This window comes from Cetorhinus maximus, chromosome 20 (assembly GCF_964194155.1).
Source record: "Cetorhinus maximus chromosome 20, sCetMax3.hap1.1, whole genome shotgun sequence".
In the NCBI taxonomy this organism is placed as follows: domain Eukaryota; kingdom Metazoa; phylum Chordata; class Chondrichthyes; order Lamniformes; family Cetorhinidae; genus Cetorhinus; species Cetorhinus maximus.
Window position 1 is genome coordinate 68,357,681 of NC_135898.1, and position 16,221 is coordinate 68,373,901.

Below are 16,221 nucleotides of genomic sequence, written 5' to 3' on the forward strand. Positions count from 1 at the left end.
TTTCCTCCTAAGACAACCTGCCCATTCCAAGTATTAGTCTAGTAAACCCTCTCTGAACAATGCATTTATATCTTTCTTTATATAAGGAGACCAATACTGTACACAGTACTCCAGATGTGTCCTCACCAATGCCCTGTATAACTGAAGCATAACCTCCCTACTCTTGTATTCAATTACCCTTGCAATACATGATAACATTCTATTAGCTGTGCTAATTACTTGCTGCACCTGCATACTAACATTTTGTGATTCATGCACTAGGACACCCAGATCCCTCTGCATCTCAGAGCTCTGTAATCTCTCACTATTTAGATAATATGCTTCTTTTTTATTCTTCCTGCTAAAATGGACAACCTCACATTTTCCCACAGTATGCTCCATTTGCCAGATCTTTTCCCACTCACTTAACCTATCTATATCCTTTTGTAGCCTCCGTATGTCGGCTTCACAGCTTACTTTCCTACCTTTGTGTCATCAGCATATTTAGCAACCATACCATTGGCCCCTTCATCCAAATCAGAAAGAGTTGAGGCCTCAGCACTGATCTCTGTGGCACACTACTCGTCACATCCTGCCAACCAGAAAATGACCATTTATGACTACTCTCTGATGAGTCAGATGAGATGATCATGGACAGTCTGCCTGAAACGGTGCTGTGCTGATTGGCTCCTATTTTCCCCCTCCTCAGCTGTTCATCGCATACCTGGTGGCAAGGACTGTGCCCTCATGATGCAATATTGTGCAGGATGCAGAGGACCATGAATCATAAGACGTGCTCTGGAGAGTACTGCAGGGCTCCTCCGCTGGTCAATGGGTAGTCCTTGTTGTCCAATAACCACCATCACGTTTCTTCTGGTGGTTCAAATGCTGATGGTATAGTGGACCGCTATACAAAATAAAACCATCATGACTGCTGCCAGGACTCAGAGCATTGACCTGCATGATGGATTGAGTACGGTCAAACAGCAGTAGGATATTAAGGAAGTAAAGTCCCTTCCAATTGTGATACATCTTTGAATTTTACGTGTGGTGCTCGCAGAGCAACATGTGTGTAGTTAACGGCACACTACTTCATGGGGAAGCCTGCTATCCTGCTGAAAATGCATGCTGTCTGGATAGAGAAAATGAAATAAATTTCGTTCTCCCTGTCTACAGAGCCTTACCGACCTCCCTTAAGCATTGGTCGACAGCAAACTATGAGACGTAGGAAATATCACCTGTTCCAATTTGGCACAAAAAACTTCATGACCATTGCCACCTTCCCAACCACTGGCATTGCTGCCTTTGCCTTTCTATGAGGTTGCAGGCCTGCCTGCAACAGGTGGAAAATTTCAATATGCATTTCCTGAATGACACACACAGTTCACACACACACAGTTCCTGGCCTGGGTTGCAGTAGGAGATTGCTCCCTGAAGACTCTAAGTGGATATGGCCTCGTGTTGAGAGTCCTTCTTTCCCTTGTCTTCCCTCTTTGGGCAGCTTGTCTTCCTCTGTGTCACCTCTTCTCATTCCACCTGTAATGCTGCAGACCAATGGGAGTAGAAGCTTCACCACCCATCACTGGGAGCAAGCATTGTGAGCTTGAAGACTCGTAACTACTTGACCCCAGTCTACAGGTACTTAGAGGTTGGATCCTTGGTGGAAAAGACAACTCGTAATAAAGATTTCAGGGTAACTATTTCTTTATGTAAAATTAATAATGATTATAAGCAAGCACGAGTATTAATAATGATTACAAACAAATTCAGCACACATACGCATGTTTTAACACCAGCAAGTATTCAGCTCATTGGTGACTAGTAGGGTCTTACATCTGTACAACAGATCAAGTCACCCGACTTGCTGCAGCAGCAGTGAGTGTCCCTATACTGCTATTTTCATACCCTAAACTTGGCAGGAGTTCAAAGATGCACATACCCAAGAGCACATTAACAATTACCAGTTATTGGTATCTCTGCTCCTTGTAGCCAGTGGGTCTTGATGCCACCTCTGCAAAATGTTTCAGAAGTTCCCCATTTTTCAAGTCCACTCCTTTACCTGAGGTGCAGATGTAGCCTTGTGATTTTCCAATCTGATACCGTTGTCTAGTTCTAATCAGCATTATTTTGTCACAGACAATGGTTGCTTTCAGAGCTTGAAAATCTTGATCACGCAAGTAACTGTGTTTAGATTAGTAACAATGGGCTGAATTTTCCCCCTATCGGTGGGGGGAAGTTGATGGGCGGGTGCAAACAGGTGTGCTTCCGATCGGCATACCAAATTGGGGGCGCGGCGCCATTTTAAGTGGACGAGCCAATTAAGGCCACCCAGCTTGACGTCTGTGTGGAAGTGCTATGCGCTTCCTGTGTGGGCTGGGGTGGGGGGAATCCCAAAATCGAGAGTGCGCTCTTTTGCACATGCACATGAAAGAGCACATTCATCTCCTTGAGGCTAAGTGCAGCCTCAGGGAGATCAGCTCAAAAAGTAAAAACCTAAAAATAGAAAAATAAAATTTCCCTAACATGTCCCCTCATGTGACAATATCACATGAGTTGGGACATGTCCATAATTTTCACAAGAACTTTATTAAATTTTTTTAAACCTACATGAAACCTCATCCCGCCTGTGGATGAGGTTTCATGCTTTTTCTAGTTTGCACTGGGGCTCCTGGCCTGCCCGCCAACCTTAAGGTTGGACAGGCGGGTCCTTTAATTACTTTAATGACTGTCAATGGCCTCAATTGGCCATTGACAGGTCGGCGGGCGCACAACTGATTTCGCTGCGCCTCCACCTTCCTGAAAATTTAAATGGGGTGTGGTGACATTGGGAGATCCCCCCGACATCACCATGCATCATTTTACATGTTGGCGAGCGGGCCCTGCCCCCACTCGCCAACACGTAAAATCCTGCCCAATAGTTTAAAATCCCAGCAATCCCATTTTAGAGAAGTTTTCCCAGCAACACGACCTTCAGCTTCTCAAGGTATATTGGTATGTTAAATTCAGACAAGTTGCAGCATAGATTTGGTCAAATCCAAGATATTTCTACCTTCTTACAAAGCCTTGAAGTGAGAACCCAGTGTTTTACCATTTGCCACATTATTCCCTAGAGACTGCAGCAACAATAAATGTCTGTACAATGTCCAAACACTTCTCCTAACTCAGCAACAATCAGTAGAAATAAATTAGCAACTAACCTGAAAGTTGTTGATGATCTTTTTATTTAGCACTGTTGCAGAGCACCTTCCTGCTGCTGAATGCAAGTTCGGCTATGCAAGATTAAGGGAGGGCATTACTTGGAGCTTTGACATAGAAAATGGTACCATTAGAGTCAAATCAGTGATACAGGTTAACTGACGTCACAACCTGTCTACTTTGCATACCTCCAGCACATGCTCCCAGTGCCCACGCTACCCCAAATGCCTTCCCAAAATGGTGTCTGATGTGGGCTTCAATAGAATTGTGCATGTGGTACAAATGCCATTTTGGGCCCAAAATGGCATCCATTGCCCTGAAAATACTGGCATGTCGCAATCAAATTTTGCAGTCCCTATAAAGGATTAACTTGTAATTCATCAGTATTTTATGAAAATGATATTTGAATGAACCAGTAACACTGATACCACTTCAATGAATGAGAAGCATGTTCAGAGATGTGGAGAATGTATTCCAATAATGAAGCAAAGCCTGATTGGACTTTATGAAAAGAGTTAATTGCTTTTGGGCCACATTTCTTCAGCAGGAGATGAATTTGATGTGAATGTTTGGCGAGGTGAACTACAGGATCATGATGTAATTTGGGTTGGGTGAATGAGTTCATTGGAAACATGGCACAGAAATGCTTTTGCTGGGTGGATTTCAAAGTTTGTTAAAGTTATGTAAAATGGTTCTCCAGTAAATGTTGCTGGATTGTTGTCTATGCTCATTATATTTTCTTTCTGCTGCAATTTGTAGATTCAATTGTTATGTCACTCTTGGTGTCAATAGTGTCAGTAGTGTCAATAGTCACACCTCAAGTGTGTATTTCTGGCAACTTAAGATTCCTCCATTCATCTAAGGTGGAATGAAACTCTTGGTGTCAATAGTGTCAGTAGTGTCAATAGTCACACCTCAAGTGTGTATTTCTGGCAACTTAAGATTCCTCCATTCATCTAAGGTGGAATGAAATGAAATAATGGTGGGACTGTTGGCAGACATGGCTTTATTGCCACAGGCAGAGCTGTCTGACTTGCGAACAAGGATTGGAAGCCTAATTGCAAAAGCCAGTATGATACTGACACTGTCTTCCAAATGACAAAGATGGGACTCCTCAGATACTTCACAAGTAATTGTAGAATTCTCTGCATGTCTACTTCCTTAAAGAAGAGGGATTTTGCTGAGCACTGTGCTGGTGCAAATGCAGCTGCATGGGTGTCAATTCCATTTTAGCTCCTAGGCTTCAATTGCATGCTGCCAGCTGTTCAAAATAATGGGAAGTGGTAGCTGGATGGTGTGGGAGACAGAGTGTTTGGGCAGCAGGAGGCCACCAGCCAGCACCAAAAGGAGGCTAATCAGTACTCAAGTAAGTTGTTGGAAGCCATTAAGGAAGTGTTCCACAGGAGAGAAGAGGGAATAGACCTTTGGGAAGCAGAGACCTAAACTATACTTGTGGATTCCTTGGGAACATTTATGCCGGAGCACAGTAAAACTTAAAAAAACTTCTTAAAACTACATTTTCTGGTTCTGGTCATCTTTCTGTTGTCTTCATTTGGAGCAAAAGCCACAACAACGTCTTTACTCAGGCTACAGTTAAATTGCTGTCAGGGCTCGATGATTTCACTGGGCCTAGACCTGCATGTTTAAAGAAGGACTTCATCAGCTTCATATAGACGTCCTTGCTGTGTGGTGGAAGAGGAGGTTAAAATAGAAGATAGCTGGGTCTGGACAAGTCACCCAGCTGGGCAGGAAGAGTTAAAGTCACGTCTTTTATTTCTACAAAACTTGATTGATTTGCTTTCTAATTTCACAGCAAGCATCCCTCTGTTAAACAAGTTAAATTCATACATGCTAGATGATCTTTATTTCTATTGGTTTATAAATTCTTAATGAAAATTAGTTTAGCAGATTTCATTGCAACGTACAGCCTGTTTAGCAGCAGGAAGTGACTTTGTAAGTTGCAAAGCTACAGAATTAGTAGCACAGCAAAACTCAAAATTCTGAACTAAGTCAACAATCATGTTCTATTGTTTTTTTAGAAAATAAGTCCACCTATCTAAAATTGTAAGAATAATTCCTTTGGTAATTGCTCTTCCTTCGATTGTGAGCTGACTTATTGACAAGGTGTGGTCCAGTGTCTGTTTTGGCATTTATACTTGTATCTTTTCTTTTGTTTAATAACTTAAACTGTTGCCTTTCCTGTGCAGCCTTCCTTAGCATTTTTTTGTTATTGTGATATGATGTGATGACAAAGTTAATGGGTGTTTCCTTTTATGTGTACAGTAACATGTTTATGAGAAAAGATATTTTATGAAAAAAAACTAGAGGCTGACTTGCCTTTAGAACCTAATTTAAAATCAACCAGTTAGAAACTTCAAACCAACTTTGACATCTTTTCTGAAGTTTTCTGATTTTATTCAATAAATAGCTTTTATGTGAGAAAAATAGCTCAGATGAGTAACTAGTATTATTATGGAACTGGAACAATAGCTCAGTTTTACAGCAAAAATGTAGTATAAATAGGAAGTAACAATACCAAATTAACTAAACATCAAATTTTAACAGGTATCCAAAGCCACCTGGAAGAAATAATTTCATGCTATTTTGCCTTTGCACCAGCTGCAATGCAAGTACAGCTAGTGCAAGGAAAACTTTCTAAACTTTAGTGCAGTCAGTTCTTATCATTGTTTCTCTAGTGTTAAGAAACATAACGAGCATTTGGAAGCCTAAAGCAGAACTCTCGGTAAATGGGTAAGCATGCTGAGACCAATTTGACTAACTAGAGGGCAATGTGGAGTCAACAGTATTACTCAGCACCACCAGCTCCACATTGATCTAAGTTGATGTTCATCTCAAATTGACACATGAAAGTAGTGCCATACTGTTAGAATTAGTACATCCTTCAAGCTAATATCCCTGATTAATGGTATTGGGGTTATTATGATCCCCGTAGAGACCTATAGCACTTAAAGAGAAATTTGAACTTTAAGTTAAAGCTGAAAGCATAGCACGTCAAGATTTCACATTTTAAAACTTTTACTGCATCAATTGACTAAAAATATGATAGACTAAAGACTATTTTCATTTGCATGCAACTTATACTTTAAACTATAGAAATAAATTGTTCCTTTTTATTTATCACATACCACTCTCCATGTAAACATGTTCCTATTGTAAACAGTTTGCATCTGCTCTCAGCTTCCAATGGTTGTTTCCATTTTACTCTCCCAGCCGGGTAACCCCTTGTCCCAAAATTATCTCTCACTGGGAGGGTTGCACTGTAGATTTTTTCCTCCAAGCTAGGCAAATCTTCCAGCCTGCATTAACTCTTCACAAACTCGGTGCATTACCCTGCTTAAGGTGCAGGCCCGGCTGCATCTATCTTTGGCTCTCTCTACCTCTCAGGTGGCTGAAGGCCACATAAGACAAAACTGCAATTACTGTCTGTGATATTCATGGATTTATATGGAAGCAAGTAACCTGATCTCTACCCTCCATCCTCTTCCCTATGGCAATGGGAAACATATTAACTTTGTATCTAAGTAGTTATCTTTGATCCTAACTCTCATCTTAGAAGTAAATAGATAGTTTACTGCACAACTGTATACAGCTTAATAGATATAACACTTCTGTAACTATGGGGGACTTAGGGTCTATTCATGGTATACTCAGGGACTGTGATCATTGTATCTAAGTGTAAGTATCTGCAGCTCCCTCTCAATAAACAATCTGAGTCCCTTTGATCTTGAACAACTAAGCCATTGAGACTTACCGTCAGGCAGACTCCAGCAGAGATCATGTGACCCCTTTCATTTGTCCCAAATAAGCTTATAAAACTTATAATTGTAACAGGGTTAATTATTAAGTTACAAAATTGAGCATTCTCTTGTGTATCTTACATCTGGGAAAAGATAATCTGATCTATCCTACTGTCATATTAACTATTCATGGAGAATTTTTTTCTGATTTTTAGCGTGGCTATTTTTAACCTGGAGACTTTTTAAACTTAGCAGCAGGATTTTTATAGTCAATAATTCTAATAGAAATCATAAGTGATCACTCAACGATTTCAAACGGTAAATATATTGCCAATAATTTGACATGTTGTACTTTTTTTAACAGAGCAATGCATTTATGGGGTGTATTTAAATGGTTATTTGTTATAATGTCTGAATTTTCAGGATGACAGGGGTTCAGCCCCCGCCATCTGAAGAATCGGCGGGAAACACATCCAGCAGGCCCGATGACATTTCATGCTCTAATGAGTGTTGATTGACATAAGGCGGGACTGCCACCCATCACTGGGAGGAAATCCCACCTTGGAGAGCTGCCAGCCAATCATATTGGCCGGCAGCTCTCCAGTCTCTGCAAGAGCAGTGGTCAGAAGAGGCACTGTAGGGAGCTGCCTGGAACTAAGTGCCAGGAACTGGAGGAGAGATAAATTGCAGGGGTCCCAGGGCGGGGTAGGTAGGGAAGGCCTGTGGGGTGGCAAGTCAGGGTCCCATGGGATAGGCTGGGGAGGGAGATCTGGAGGTTACTGGGCCTTAAGGAGAGGGTGGCCCCAGTAAGAAGGTGGCTTCTGATGGAGGCCCCCCACAATCCCCTTCTTGCTCAGGATTGAATTCTGTTCGATTTCATGTTGCCCCCCTGATCTGTCATCCTCCTGCCAGCTTAAAAATTGACGCTGGGCGGGAAAAGTTGCCACTTAAGGGCCTTAATTGGGGGTTTCCTGTCCAAGGCCCCGCCCATCCTACTGTAAAATCATGACCAGGTCTGGGCGGGCAGGATCCCAGAGGGAAACCCGTCCTTACAATTTCCCACTCTGCCCCACCATCTCAGAACCCACCGGGGGGTGGGGGGGGGGCATAAAATTCTGGCCAATGTCTTTTTAGAGTCTAAAACATTTAAAGGTTAATTAATCATCAGATAACTGGGAATGTGCACCTTACTTCATAAGATTTACATTCTAATTTCAATCATCAGTGTCTAAAGTCAACTATCTTATTAAACAAGATGCATCAGGCAACTCGATTTTTTTTTAAATCTGTAGTTCTGGTAACTAAAGTGGTGGATGTCTTTCCTGTGGATAATCTCTGAATACCTCATGCACCAGCATATCTCTTGGAGGGAAACTATCAAATTGGTGCCAGGTATTTGGGTTATAGATGTGTCCACTGGAAACTGGATTAAGCATATCCAAGTTGATTTTACCTAAGATCCTTACTGACATCAAAAAGGAACATTTCATCCAAAAAACTGGCCTGGATTCCAGATATCAGAGATAGAAGAGCCGTGTTTTGACTAATGATACTATCCAACCTCCCTGCCTTCCCCTCCCCTTTACTAACTCCATATTGCAGTTATTATGCATTGTTGAAACTATTAAGTATCTTTGTTACACTACAATGTTATTTAAATTGACTAAGTAATCTTTGTTTTCATTAACAAATACCTGAATCGATTTCTTGAGGATTGTAAGTACTATCAATATTTTTCTTGCAAATATTTGGCTGTGCTACTATTTTTGGTTGTTTAATCGCAACAAAAATACTAAGATTAATGAATTTACAACAAGCCTAAAAAAAATTTATCCTAGGTTTTAAGGCTTTTGTAATAAAAAAGATTAGTTCCATCTATCAGTAATAATTTTATAAAGTCATTTTGTAGTACAGAACTCGAGTGTTGCTAAAAAAAGGGACATGTCGAAGTTTTTTGTCTTGCACTCATCAGGACACTTTGCAAGAATACCAATAGAAGGAAAAACAACAATTTATACTGTATGAGAAGAGAGTGCTGATTGGTTGGCAAGTGGGCTCTGATTGGCAGAGGAGTTGCCATAGTAAATGTACCATTTGATGGTGACTGACAGTTAACTGCCAAGCATTGAATTGGTACTGGTATTCTTGAGAAGTGTCCTGATGAGTACAAGATGAAAAGCTTAGACATGTCTCATTTCTTTCAGCAATTTTTTTAAAGCTTGCATCTCTGCAGACTTCTTAACTACAAAATCATGCTGTTGTCTTAATGTTTTTCTATTATAAATTCCTATGTCTATACCTGTAGCAGAGACTGCCGAGGTAAACTTGTCATGTTGTAATTATACCTTTCCATCAGTGGTGGCACTGTAGCACCCCAGAATCCCCAAGCAGCTTGATTTGAACTGCAACAAAGTTCCTATACTCTGCTTGTCAAATTGCCTCAAGATGTACAGTGATAGAAGCAGGAGACTAAAAAGGAGACCATGATGAAGAATCCCCATTTGACAGTGGGTGTGAGTGAATTATGGGCATGGTAGAATGGGATATTGGCTCTCTGGCTTCCTAAACCACCCATTCCCCCATCATACCTACTTCTTCCCTGTATATACAGACATACACTAAGTCTCTCCCTCCCCAGCTCAGATAAACAAAGATTCCCTGTGCAGCAACCTCGCACCACTGTTCTGGTACCCTCCACCACTGATCAGAAACAGGCTTTGGGAAAGAGGGATAGATAATGAGGAGTTGGAAAGGAGTTTTAAAGGAAGGGGAAGGAATGAGGAAAGGGGACTTTACAAAGTTTGAGAGGAGGTGGGGTTGGAATGTACAGAGGGGGAAAGCAGGAGAGATGAAGTTGGAGAGAAGGACACTGTTAGAAGCTGAAAGGCAGAGGATGGGTGTTTGGGGCTTAGGCAGAATAAAGGTTGATAGCTCCATTGTTCTTGGCAACCATCCTTCTGGATTCTCCCATAGTGTTCTGTCCTTCCCTGCCTTGCCACATTGTTGGACCTCCCTCCACTAGTGTTGCCAGACCTTAAAATCTAATTGTGGAATGAAGTGAGCCAAACACAACATTCCCACTCCCAGTTCTGCTTAAAAAAAAAAGTTTTCCACATTGTTGCTAAAGCTGAGCATCTTTAAAGCAATGTTACTAAAACTCAAGATTCCTATACCAGTGCTACCATGCCCCAGAACCACTGCCTCAATGTAGTCAAGCCCTTGATACTTCTCTGGTCCTGCTGAACTTAGTGATTTCCTTAATGTGCTACAAAATACCATCCACACAACACTGTTTGCAAACTTCAAGACCCAAAGTGTTTCTGAACTCCAATACATAGCCTCACCATCTATCTCAAGTTGTTTAAGAACTGAACCATGCCCAGTGTTGAAAAACCTCAGTATCCACCAGTACTGCAAACTCCAGGATCCTACCTTATTGTGTCAAATGCATGCAGTTATCCCATGCTGCAGAAGTTGGAGTGTTGGGTACTCACCTCATCAACACATTCCCCCTTCCTTTTTGACTATGACTCCCTGGGCCATAATCTTAGCTTTGGAGATAAATACTTTGAATTGACCAGATGCCTCCATTAATGCTTTACTCAAAATTGTAGTGGAAGATAACAAATAATGCAAGTCTGACACAAAACCTCAGTAGATGTTAAAAACTGAAAACTGGACCTTGTATGGTTAAAGTTCAAAAAATTCATTTTTTATTTACAAAGATATATATTTGATTGCTGGGTTAAAACAATGGGCAAAATTGTCCCAGATTTGCACAAAATGCAGTAGCGGACGGGAAAAAGGATGTTTCACCTGCCGGCTGCAATGGTGGCTTTTTGCACCGTACCATGCCATTCTCAGCACCTCATTAGGTATGAATTCATGGGGATACGTTGGATCGCTGGTGGGCAGGTTCAGATTTGCCCGCCACGCTGTGACCTCAGAGCTTCCTCACTCCGGGCACCATATTTCAAGCGCACCAGGGCGTATGCCTACTTAATGTCATCAGGCCAGAACTGTTCCAAGCGACAGATGTCTCCGAAAGCAAAGAAGACAGCAGCCCCCAAATTTAGTGATGCCTCTCTGGGGTGCCTGCTGGATACCATGGAAGGCCGCTGCGGTATCCCGTAGCCCCCGCTCTGGCCGCAAGAGGTCTACCGGAGTCACCAATCCAGCCTGAGAGTGGTGGCAGCGGCGGTCAGCGCCACCGGAGCACAGAGGAGGTCAGCCATCCAGTGCAGGAAGAGGATGAATAATCTCATCCATTCTGCCATCAAAGATCCACAGGGACCTCACACCTCAAGGGACAACACCACTAACTCTCACACACACCCTCACATCTATATCAGGCTGATATAAGACCATAAGACGTAGGAGCAGAAGTAGGCCATTTGGCCCATCGAGTCTGCTCCGCTATTCAATGAGATTACGGCTGATCTGATAATCCTCAACTCCACTTTCCTGCCTTCTCCCCATAACCCTTGATTCCCTTACTGATTAAAAGAGTTCATGGTCTGAAGTTGTTGAACTCAATGCTGAGTCCACGAGGGTGTAAAATGCCTAATCAGAAGATGAGGTGCTGTTCCTCAGCTTGCGTTGGGCTTCACAGGAACATTGCAGCAGGCTGAGGACAGAAATGTGAGCATGAGAGCAAGGTGGTGAATAAAAAGGCAAGCAACTGGAAGTTTGGGATCCTGCTTGTGGACTGAGCACAGGTGTTTCGCAAAGCGGTCACCCAGTTTGTGTTTGGTCTCCCCAGTGTAGAGGAAACCGCATTGTGAGCAGCTAATACAGTAGACTAAATTGAAAGAAGTACAAGCAAATCGCTGCTTCATCTGCAAGGAATGTTTGGGGCTTTGGACGTTGAAGAGAGAGAGGTGAAAGGGGCAGGTGTTACATCTCCTGCAATTGCATGGGAAGGTGCCATGGGAAGGGGACAAGCTATTGGTGATTATAGAAGAGTGGATATATAGACAATATAAAATAAAGGGTAAAATTCTCAAGGGGCTGCAGGAGCAGAGGGACCTGGGTGTATATTTCATAGATCATTGAAGGTGGCAGGACTGGTGGAAAGATCATTTAATAAAGCATACAGTATCACGGACTTTATTAATAGGGGTTTAGTGTACAAGAGCAAGAAGATTATTCTGAGTTTATACAAGACACAAGACAGACCTCAGCTGGAGTATTACATACAGTTCTGGGTGCCACACTATAGGGAGGATGTGATCACATTGGAGAGAGTGCAGAGGAGGTTTACAAGAATGATTCCAGGGATGAGAAACTTCAGTTATGAAGATAGATTGGAGAGGTTGGGGCTGTCGGAGAGGAGAGGGCTAAGAGGAGGTTTGATAGAGGTGTTCAAAATCATGAGGGGGCTGGATAGAGTAGATATGGAGAAACCGTTTACGCTTGTATAAGGATCAAGAACGAGAGGGCACAGATTTAAAGTGATTTGCAAAAGCAGCAAATGTGACGTGAGAAAAATCTTTTTCACACAGCAAGTGGTTCAAGCCTGGAATGCACTGCCTGGAAATGTGGTGGAGGCAGGTACAATTGAAGCATTCAAGAGGACATCAGATGAATATTTGAAAAGAAACAATGTGCAAGCGTACAGGGAAAAGGCAGGAGAATGGCACTAAGTCATAATGCTCATCCGGAGAGCTGGTGCAGACACGATGGGCGAATGGCCTCCTTCTGTAGCATAACAATTCTGTCATTCAGGACCAGGGGCTCTCCTGCCTGCTAACTTATCCTTGACCTTCCCCCACTTTTGTTCTACCCGACTCCCCTTCCCCCTTATTAAACAGCATAAACCCATCACATTTCTACTTCTCTTCAGTTCCAAAAAGAGACATATTGGACTCGAAACATTAGCTCTGTTTCTCTCCACAGGTGCTGCCAAACCTGATGAGTTTTTACAGCACTTTCTGGTTTTATTGTTGAACTCAATGTTGAGTCCAGAAGGTTGTAAAGTGCCAAATCAAAAGATGGGGTGCTGTTCATCGAACGTATGATGAGCTTCACTGAAATAGTGCAGGGAACTGAGGACAGCGAGCAAACTGACAACAGGGCAGAGAATTAAAATGACAGGTGACCGGAAGCTCAGGGTCATGCTTGCGAAATGACTGATCATCCAGTCTGTGTTTGGTCTCCCCAGAGTAGAGACCACCACATGGTGAGTGACGAATACAGTCTACAGAATTGAAAATTGGACACACAAACCACTGCTTCACCCGGAAGGAGTGTTTGGGGCCATGGACAGTGAGGAGGGAGGAGGTAAAAGGCCAGGTGTCACATCTCCTGGTGAGTGTGATAAAGACAAGATGGGACAGATAATTTTAATATCTTCTTTATTCCTCTAACTCTGGAAAGATTCAACAGCCTTTAGATATTGTTAAAAGCAACAACATCTACATGTAAGCCTCAAACTTATCCTCTGGGGCAGAATTTTGCATCTTCATGGGGAGGGGCCTGTGGGAGGAGAGGCGCAGGCACAAGGGATGCAGGGCCAGCAGGTAGTCCAAGGCGGAAGGGGCTGCAGAAGACGCCACCATCCTGCTGCCAGGGTTTACAGGCGGCGATGCAGCTACCTCAATATGCCTGAGGTTCCATCTCTCAAGGGAGACAGAGACCTCCATTTGCCAGATGATTGGGCCTGAGATCAGCTCTGACTGTGTGGGTGGACACCTCATGCCTCTGAAGGTCACAGCGGCCCTCATCTTCTATGCCTCCAGCTCTTTCCAGGGGTCAGTTGGGGATCCATGTGGAGTGTCCCAGTCAGCTGTCCATAGTTGTGTCAAGCTGGTGATGTAGCTCTGTTCAGGCGGGTACTGGCCTTTATTGTTTACCGTATGGATGAGGCCAGCCAGACTGAGCGAGCCAGAGGCTTCACAGCGATTGCTGGGTTCCCTCGTGTTCAGGTTGCAATCGACAGCACACATGTGGCCATCAAGGCACCAACAGGTCAGCCGGGTGCCTTCGTCAACAGGAAGGGATTCCACTTCATGAATGACCAGATAGTGTGTGACCACAGGATGCAGATTCTGCAAGTCTGTGCAGAGATACCCTGGCAGCTCCCATGACACTTACATCCTGAGACACTCACAGGTGCCGAGGCTCTTCAGTGCTCAAGACCAACTGGATGGGTGGCAGTTGGGTGACAAGGGCTATCCGTTGAAAAGATGGCTCATGACACCTCTCCGCCACCTAAGAACAGAAGTAGAGCAGCATTGCAATACTAGCCATGCCTCCATAAGGGCACTGATAGAGAGGGCCATAGGTCTTCTCAAGATACACTTTGGATGCCTGGACCGTTCGGAGGGTGCACTACAATATCCCCCAGAGCGGGTGTCACTGATAGTGGTTGAATGCTGCGCTCTTCACAATCTGGCACTGGCAAGGGAGGACCCACTGGAGGAAGAGGATCTTGATGCAGCTGCACAGGCCACAGATGATGATTCCATAGTGAGTCAGAAGAGGAGCATGGTGAGGAGAACACTGAGGACATGGAGGCAGACCTCTGTAACCTCCAGGGAGGCAGCGACACCAGGGACACCTTGATCCAATACTCCTTCAGCTAGACTACCAAAGATCAGCTTCAACCTCATGCCAGGGCTGCAACCTCCACCCCAGATGTCTGAAATGACCCTTTCATTTGCACCCAAATTCCTCTTTTATTGCCTGTGCAATAAAATATCTAGCCACTCACAACCAGCATTACATACTGGCGTACCCTACACCAGAAAGAAAAAAGGTCAAGCACATTCAGGCCATCAGAACCAAAACAAATTTAATGTTATTGTTACATTGAAATCATTATGACATTACCAATTGCTGGTGTTGATGTCCACACCAGCAGACATATAGACGAAACATAAATGAACAGAATATCACCCATGAACTGTCCCTCTCATGCTCATGGTGCCTTAAAATTACTTTTGCAAGTGTTATGTCTTGGTGTGCCCCCCACAACCCCCAGCCTGCTGACTCTGGTGTCCTGTTGGCCTTGATGACCTTGGCGGTTGTCCTCTGGCCAGTGGAGCCTGTGCTGGCTCCACTGGGATGGAGCAGCCAGTGCCTCGGTTGGCATCTCCCCAGTCGCCGCAGCCTCATCAGATGAGACAGTCACTGGTAGAGGGGCGGAGAAGCTGCTGCCGTCATCCAGAGCACCCTGAGAGGAGCCCGCAGAGATGACAAGCAGCTTGTGCACCAACGTGAGGTCACTTTGGACCTCCTCACCATGGATGGACAGACACCTCCCTGCTCACCATGGATGGACAGGATACTGGATGCCTCATTTATCTCCACACTGGCACTGACCACCTGAGGTCATTGCCTGTGTGAGGGCTTGCAGGTCCAAGCACAACACCAGGAACCCCTAATTCCGTCTCTGGAGCTGCCTCTCCATGAGAGTCGTCACTCTCGCCAATGGATGAGGCGGTGCGCTCGGCTATGAGGGTCAGCACAGTACTCAAACTCCGCATGGATTCCTCCACAATGGAGACCATGGCATGCAGACCATCATGGATTTCTGCCAGATCCTCCTGCACATCCCTCTGGACATCCAGCATCTGCCATCTAATGATGGTTCTAGAGGCTCATCATCAGTCTTCGACTGAATATCGTCCTGGTCCCCAGAAGTCCTCTGACTGCCGGCACCCTGGGCACTCTCTGCCTCCACCTGCACCTCAAGTGAGTGTGAAGTGCCCTCACCAATGTGCATCAACATTCTAGCTACCTATCGATCTAATGCCCACCGAGGTGCTGGTATCTGCGCCGGTGCCTGCTTCAGAGAGCAGGTGTGACACAGGTGCAGGGAGAAGCCTGGTGGTCCTCCGGCATCAAGGGTGACCAAGGCAAACCTAAAAGGGAGAACAACGAAATGTCATTAGTTGAATTCACCCCACTGTCACTGTGCATGCCAGGCACCCTGCTGAGACAATGGAGATCTGCATCATGGTGCCCTCATCTTTCAATGAACAATCGGGTCTCCAGGTTCGAGGCTCCCATCAATGAAGAGACTACACTAGAATTGTTGTGCAATCCGAAACTCGCACCTCTTTGCACTGCACTCTTATCTTCGTCTGACACCCCCGCCTCTATGCCCAGTTGCACGGGGAGCGTGCCGGCTCTCAAGCTCTAGGGCATCCTGCTCGAATCTGGTGAGCAGCAGCAGGTTGGACGGGCCTCCACCTGTAAATGCCCCCTCTGCTTGATTATGGCTCATCTTCTCCTGAAAGTATAGAGGAGCATTGATTAGTCCACCCTCTACCTGCAGCACCAG